Source organism: Pogona vitticeps, chromosome W (genome assembly GCF_051106095.1).
Source record: "Pogona vitticeps strain Pit_001003342236 chromosome W, PviZW2.1, whole genome shotgun sequence".
Classification (NCBI taxonomy): domain Eukaryota; kingdom Metazoa; phylum Chordata; class Lepidosauria; order Squamata; family Agamidae; genus Pogona; species Pogona vitticeps.
The window spans coordinates 2,238,347-2,246,034 of record NC_135798.1 but is presented as its reverse complement, the minus strand read 5'-3'; the positions used below and the strand labels follow the sequence as shown (position 1 = coordinate 2,246,034).

At 43.7% G+C, this 7,688-nt stretch overlaps 1 protein-coding gene across 1 annotated transcript in view; it reads left to right on the top strand.

Annotated features, from left to right (window-relative positions):
- Positions 1-7,688, top strand: part of LOC144584981 (uncharacterized) — a 464,602-nt gene that overhangs the window by 252,582 nt on the left and 204,332 nt on the right.

The window sequence follows — 7,688 nt, the reverse complement described above, 5'->3', positions numbered from 1 at the left end:
GTTTCTGTGCCTGCCTCAGTTGTGTTATAATAACTAGACATGGGGACGAATACCAGAACGAATTGGAATATTCAGTGAATAACCCTGATTCATCAGATGTTTGTTGCTTCGTACCCTTGAGGTCCAGAAACTCACAAAGCAACGAATATGACCCTTTTATATTAGTCCCTTCGTCTATCCCTATCTGCTTATGCCCCCAGAGATCAACTGTTCCTCAGCGGCATAAACAGAGAAGGGTTTTTCCTTTGGGTAACTTTCTAATGCCTGCCCAAAGGGAATCCCACCCCCCTGTTTACAAAGACAGGGGGTATTGCTTTGCTCAGTTTCCCCCTGTCTTTTTATGCACCTGCAGCATAGACAGGGTAAACATGACCAAAGGGTGGGGAATTGCTTGGGTCCCATTTCATTTGTCTTTCTATGCCCGCTGGGGCACAGAAGGATGAGGGGAGCCTGACTGAAGCAACCCCCCACCCCTGCTGTTTGTGGAACGACAGTGGCGGGGGGGGGATCGCCTCAGTCTTGCTGGAAGGGAAGCCCTCCCCGCTCCTCCTTGCGAAAGCTAGGCTGCTGGAACTGAAACCGCGGTTCCAGCAGTCTAGCTTCTGTTTCCGTGGAAGTCGCCACGGAGCAGGAGGAGGCACCTGGGAAGGTAAGTGGCAGTGGGAAGAGGGTTGGGGGCAGACTGTGGAGGCCGTGGCTTCTTCTTTTTTTAAGATTCGTGCTTCGTCATGCCACAGGGGTGGGGTCATTCATGGATTGTGGGTCATCACGTTTGATGACCCACGAACCAAGATGGTCCCCATCTCTAGCTATAATTTGTGCTTTATAAGAAAACAGGTAAAAGTCAACTGAAGATAACATGTCCTTCCAGCTAATACAGTGGTGCCTCGCTTAATGAGTGCATCGCATAACGACGAAATCGCATAGCGATCCGTTTTTCGGATCGCTAATGCGATCGCTTAACGTTTTTTAAATAGGGCTAAATTCGCTTTGCAAAGACTGGTAAGCGTTTCGCTTACTGATCTTCGCAAAACGAAGCCCGACGATCAGCCCGGAAATGGCCAAAAATGGCCACGCGCAGCGTTTTCGCGCCCTCGTTAAGCGAGGCGAGGGCGCAAAAATGGCTGCCGGCCATTACGAAGCTTCGCTGAACGGTGAGTATTTGGCCCATTTTATTCCCAGTTCTCTGATGGCGGTTTGCCACCATTTCTGTATTACCTTTCCCCACACTCCCATCAAATAAAAACGTTTGAGTTTCAAAATAAGGCATTTGGGGAAGTAAATGCAGATCAATTGCAGCCCTTTGTTTTAGGAGGATGCCTATGATATATATATATTCTGTAATCATCATAAGCATCCTTCAGTCTCAAGAGAATATGGTAGCATGCTCTGTATGGAGGACTTGGAACAGCGTCTAGTGTTTTGACGCTGTAGGCGAAGCTGGAGTGTCCTCTCCAGACCACGAAGCCTTGGTGAAATAATATGGAGGAGAGTCTGTTATCCAAGTAGCAAATCCCCCCTCTCCACGTTACTGAAATAGTCCAATGGAAAGGCAAGAGCCAATACAACTGGTTCCAGCAACGTCGCAGGAGTTGAAAGAATGACACGAACTGCCTCTGGGACTCCAGCTCTGGAATATTCTGCAATATTCACAATATATTGTTGTACAGCCTGATGAAGATTGGTTTAGAATTGAACTAAAACTATTTCTTTAATTTTTTAGTGCCCTTATCTTTGTATTATGTACCACACAGCCTTTTTTTTTTTACTTCTACAATGAGTTGCCTTTCTAACTCTGAGTAAGCACCCTATGTATTCCAGAGTCAGAAGCAAGGAGCAGGAAATGAACACTTTGCATATATATATATATAACAATGTATGTAGCTGTAACAAAACTACTGTACATATATTCTGAAGCCTGGTTACTATCTGATTACAATCCAAGGCCTTGTGAATGAGAATACTCCTGTGGAGAAATGAGTGAATGAACCTTGATGTGATTTTGATTCTTTGTACAAATGTTGTGTCTTTGTTAGCTTAGTTCCCATGGGAAAAGAAATCAGGAAAAAAAATTACCTGCCGAAGGGAGTACAGGCAGGCTGTCTGGGAAATAAGACCCTGTGATATGTGAACTGGGACATGCCAAATGGCCAGGAGGACCATTGGAAATGATAAGCAGGTTATAATGGGGAAACATTTGACACCTGAATAATTCAAGGAAGGTATCGCAAAATTGTGTAGGCATCCTTCAGTCTAGAGAGACTATGGTATCGTGCTCTGTATGGATGACTTGGAACAGTGTCCAGTGTGGCTGAGAAGGACAATTCGAGAGTGACAATCCCTTCCACACTGAGGACAAGTATATATCTTGTCCCCTGTCCAGCTCCCTGATTTTTCTGGTTTCGGGACTGCCTCTTTGCCTCGGCCTGCTGGAATCCGACCATCATCCATTCTCACAACATGCCCAAGCCAACATAGACGTTGTTGTTTCAGTAATGTATAGATGCTGAAAATTCCAGCTCGATCTAGGACTTCTCTATTTGGAACTTTGTCCTGCCAGGTGATACCAAAAATCCGTCGGAGGCAACGCATATGGAACATGTTCAGCTTCCTCTCCTGCCGTGCATGAAGGGTCCAGGATTCGCTGCAGTATAGGAGTGTGCTCAGGACACAGGCTCTATAGACCTGGATTTTGGTGTATGCCAAAGTCCAATTGGTGTATGACGGCATACACCAATCGCAAAATGGTGCCTCTAGAATTGACATCCCGAAGGCCTATAAGTACAGAATGAAAAGCTTTAGAAAAACACTAAGATGACTCTCAGGAGACAAAGAGAGGGGGACCACCTCAGAGAGAGACAGAGACAAAAGATCTTTATAAGAAAAGGGCAGTCGTGCTAACTATGCTCACCATCAGAACGGATTTGGGAGAACTAAAGAAGCAGCAAAGCCATCTTGAGATGGAGGAAAGAGAAACAGAGCATCTCCGTCTCCATTGCAGAAGAGTGATGTCTTGTTTTCTGGTGTGCTGAAATTTACCTATGTGTATTGTCTGTTATCCTTCTGCCCAAGACCTAACGTTTGTTTTTCGTTTTACATTAACCTTGTTCGTTTTTTTCAGAAGTTTGTTTTGTTTTTGTGTTGTTGTTTTTTGCTTTTGGTAACTGTTTTTCTTAATTCTGCCACCATTCTACTTCTGGCTGATTGCCAGGTTCCATTTTGTTTTTAACCTTCCTTTTTAAACTATTCCTTTTTATAATAAAACTTCTAGCAGCCCCCCCTGGTCTGGAAATGCTTTTAAGAGAAACTCAGGTTAACTCAGTCTTGTGCCTAGCATAGGAACGACCGTGACCACTGGGAAGGCTTTTTGACCTTCTGATTTCTGGGATTATGGTGGCAAAAAAAGCAACCTCTACTCTGGAACCTAGGTTGGGTTATGTTCAAGTCCAGGTCTCTTTCGAAGGGCTCGCCCCACCTTGAAAGGTAAGCCCTGGGCTCTGAAGATTCCATGGGGAAAAGGCTCAGAGTAAGAGGTCCTGGGGATCCTGCAAAATCTCCCATTCCATTTTTTCTTTCCCTAGCCATTCCGACACCAGATGTCTGGAGAATTCAAATACAGAGTCTCAAAAACTCTGAGAATTTCATACATGGAAGGCTTCCCAAGGATCACTAAATCCAATTGCCTTCCAAAGAAGGTACAGTGGTGCCTTGCTTGAAGAGGATAATTCATTCCGTTGAAATCGCTGTTAAGTGAAATCCTTGTCAAGCGAAATGAAAAAGCTCATTGAGGTGCATTGAAACCGGTTCAATGCGTTCCAATGGGCTGAAAACTCACTGTCCAGCAAAGATCCTCCATAGGGGCGGCCATTTTCGGTGCCTGTAAAGCGGGGAATCCATCCTGGAAACACAGTGGGGAGCCATTTTGCACAGCGGGCGGCCATTTTAGAACTGCCGATCAGCTGTTTCAGAATCATCGTTTAGCAAAAAATCGGTTCCCAAAGCAAGGAACCGATCATCATTAAGCAAATTTTCCCCATAAGAACATCGTTTTGCGATTGCAAAAACTTCATCCTCAAGCGGTTTTGTCGTTTAAAGAGGAAATCGTTAAGCGAGGCACCACTGTACTCCACAGCTAAAACATCCCTGATAGGGGGTTATCTAGCTGCCATTTGCAAACCTGAAATGCAGGTGAGCCCAACACCTACCAAGGCAGACCATTCCAATATCAAACATGTCAAATATGTTCTTCCTAATAAAGATGATATCTCCTTTCTTTGCAGTTTGAATCATTGACTTTCAGTCTTTACATTCTGGATCTATTGAAAACAACCCTGCTTCATCTTCAGCTCACTTTGAAGCCCTATTTGGGTTCTTATAAGTCGGTTCCAACTTGACACACACACACACACACACATCCACATTTTAAATTCATTTTAGAGGCAGTGGGAGAGGATGGGCATTTCATTTGACCTGATAAAAGCCCTGCCAAAATTCACAGACAATGGCTGGGATCCTGTTGCTTAGTGTAGCAAGTTTCAACTAGAGTAAGACTGGTGAATCACAGGATCTCACCAAATCCCTCCTGATTCGATGGGCCTACTGTAGTTGTGATTCAGCATGCTAAGCAACAGGATTGTAGTCAATATTTAAGTATACCTGGCTGCACAACAGTGAATTAACCTGTACAAGAAGATTCTTAATGCTGTACTTGCTACTAGTGACACTGACTAAATTCCAAAGAGTTGAGCAAAGATTTATAGGACTGACTTTATATGTTTATGTCTATTTGTGGTATGCCACAATTTCCTCATATTAGTACATAAGAACATAAGAAGAGCCCTGCTGGATCAGGCCAAGGGTCCATCTAGTCCAGCATCCTGTATCTCACACTGGCCCCACCAGAGGCCTCTGGTAACACACAAGACAACTAGATAGCTGTCTCCTGATACCCCTCCCCTGCATCTTTTTGGTACTTTTTGAGGTACCTTCCTTCTAAGTCTGGAGATTGTTCTTCCCCATCATGGCTTGTAAATTGCGATGGACTTTTCCTCCAGAAATCTGTCCAATCCCCTTTTAAAAGCATCTAAGTCAGATGAGATCACCACATCCTGTGGCAAGGAGTTCCATAGGCTAACAACCTGCTGGGTAAAGAAATCTTTTCTTTGGTCTGTTCTCACTCTCCCAACATTCAATTGGAGTGGATGTCCCCTGGTTCTAGTATTGCCTAAGATGGGAAAGAGCTTCCCTCTATCCACTTTATCCATCCCCTGCATAATTTTGTAGGTCTCAATTATGTCCCCTCTCAGGCACCTTTTCTCTAGACTAAAGAGCCCCAAACCCTGTAGCCTTTCCTCATAAGGGAGGTGCCCCAGCCCAGTAATCATTTTAGTTGTTTTAGTTTTAATCATTTTATGAATGAGTTGGAAAGCACCGGTCCCAGGACAGAAATCCCTGGGGCCCACCGCTTTTCACCTTTCTCCATTGTGAAAATTGCCCATTGACACCTACTGTTTCCTGGATCTCAACCAATTTTCAGTCCATAAGAGAACCTGCCGTCTTATCCCCCATCTGTGGAGTTTTCTCAGCAGCCTTTGGTGAGCGACGGTGTCAAACACCTTCTGAAAATCCAGATAGATCATAGCCACTGGTTCGCCCGCTTCCACGAGCCTGTTGACCTTTCCAAAGAATTCTAAAAGGTTTGTGAGGCAAGACTTATCCTTACAGAAGCCATGCTGGTTTTCCCTCAGCAAGGTTTGTTATTATTATTTTTTTAATGTGTTTTAAGATTTTATTTTGGATGGGGCTTTCCACCACCTTCCCTGGAACAGACATTAGGTTAACCGACCTGTAGTTTTCCGGGTCCCCCTTCTTTCCCTTTTTAAAAATTGGCGTGACATGTGCTATCCTCCAATCATCTGGCACTGAGGCCGTTTTAAGGGATAAATTGTCTATTTTGATTAAGAGTTCAGCAACTTCATTCCTCAGTTCCTTAATCCTTGGGGGATGCCATCTGGGCCTGGAGACTTATTGATCTTCAATTTATCGATTAGGTCTAAAGCATCCTCTCTTTTAACCTGTAACTGATTTAATTCATTAGTCAGGAGGGGCCATTCGGGCAGCAGAATCTGCCCAAGGTCTTTTGTCGTGAAGACAGATGCAAAGAATTCATTGAATTTCTCTGCATTCTCCAAGCCCTCCTTTACCTCCCTCACCAGTAGAGCAGATGAACACACTCTTCATGACGATGCCTTTAACTAGGGCAGAAAATGGGCAGAAAATATTATGTGACAGGTTGAGGGTAAAATTTAAATAATGCAAAACCTTCTAAAGGTTTGCGCTAATGAAAAATTGAGCACACTTTACAGATAGCTGTTGAAAAAATATTATCACGTAAGTGCGGCAGGCCAGATTGAGTGGCTCTCTTGCAATTCTTCTCTTTAGATGTGGATTTCCCATTCACAAATGTTCATATAGATCAAACGATGAACAATTTGCTGTTAACATAATACTTCTAGCACAATTTCAATTGCTTTGATCAGTGGCAGTCCTTAATGGTCCAGGACATTCTATCTTGACCCCGTGTTTGGGAGTCAGGGAGAAGACGGTTGTGAATTTGTCCAGGAACGTATGTGTACGTTGAATGTGAGAGGTAAATCCACAGAGGAACCTAATGTTCTCATAGGACCTATTCAACTATTTTGTTTCTTTCAGAAACTTTGGTTGATGTTAGTTGTGGGTCAGTGCAATCAGACACACGAAACCAAATTTGCTGTATAACATCTGCTCAACCTGAGAATTTTAGTTTCTTCCTCTGGGAAGATTAGAAATAGTCTTATGTTTCCGATACTGGAGCCAGCCATGGGAACCCAGACATGCTCTATTTCCCCAGAATATGACACATCTCCTTAAGAGACTCCTGTTGGTAGGACAGATTACTTATACATAACTGTTGTTGAGTGGTCATCTGCGAATGGCAAACATTTTAGATTTTTAAAGGGTTATTAAAACACTCCTCCCCTTCCACTGTGTATGTCTGCATATCTAAAGGCCATCCTTCTCAGTTCCCCCAGTGAAAAGAAGATGGCGTGATAGACTGGGGGGAAGATGGTCCCAAAACAGGCATGTATATTTTTTTCAAGAGTATGTGAATGATTCGATATCTAACCTGTGGTTTTCAATTACACTGGTACCTCACTTGACGAAGATAATCCGTTCCAGTGAAATTGCTGTAGAGCGAAATCCTCATCAAGCGAAATAAAAAAGCCCATTGAAATGCATTGAAAACCGGTTCAATGCATACCAATGGGCGAAATACCTCAGCGTCCAGCGAAGATCCTCCATAGGACGGCCATTTTCCAATGCCTGTGCAGCGAAAAATCCGTCCTGAACACAGCGGGGAGCCATTTTGAACAGCCAGTGGCCATTTTGAAAACCCGACGATCAGCTGTTTTGATCGTCCTAATGCTGATTTTGCCCATTAAAACATTGTTTTGCGATAGCAATAGCAATAGCAAAAACATCATCGTGAAGCAGATTCGTCGTGAAGCGGGGTAATCATTAAGCGGGGCACCACTGTATGCTTAGCTCCTGAAGAAGGCTTTGCCGAAATGCATTGAGCCAAAGCTTTTTAACTACCTACTCAAAGAAAACAAAATAAAGATCTTGATTCTATTTTCTACATCCTGAGA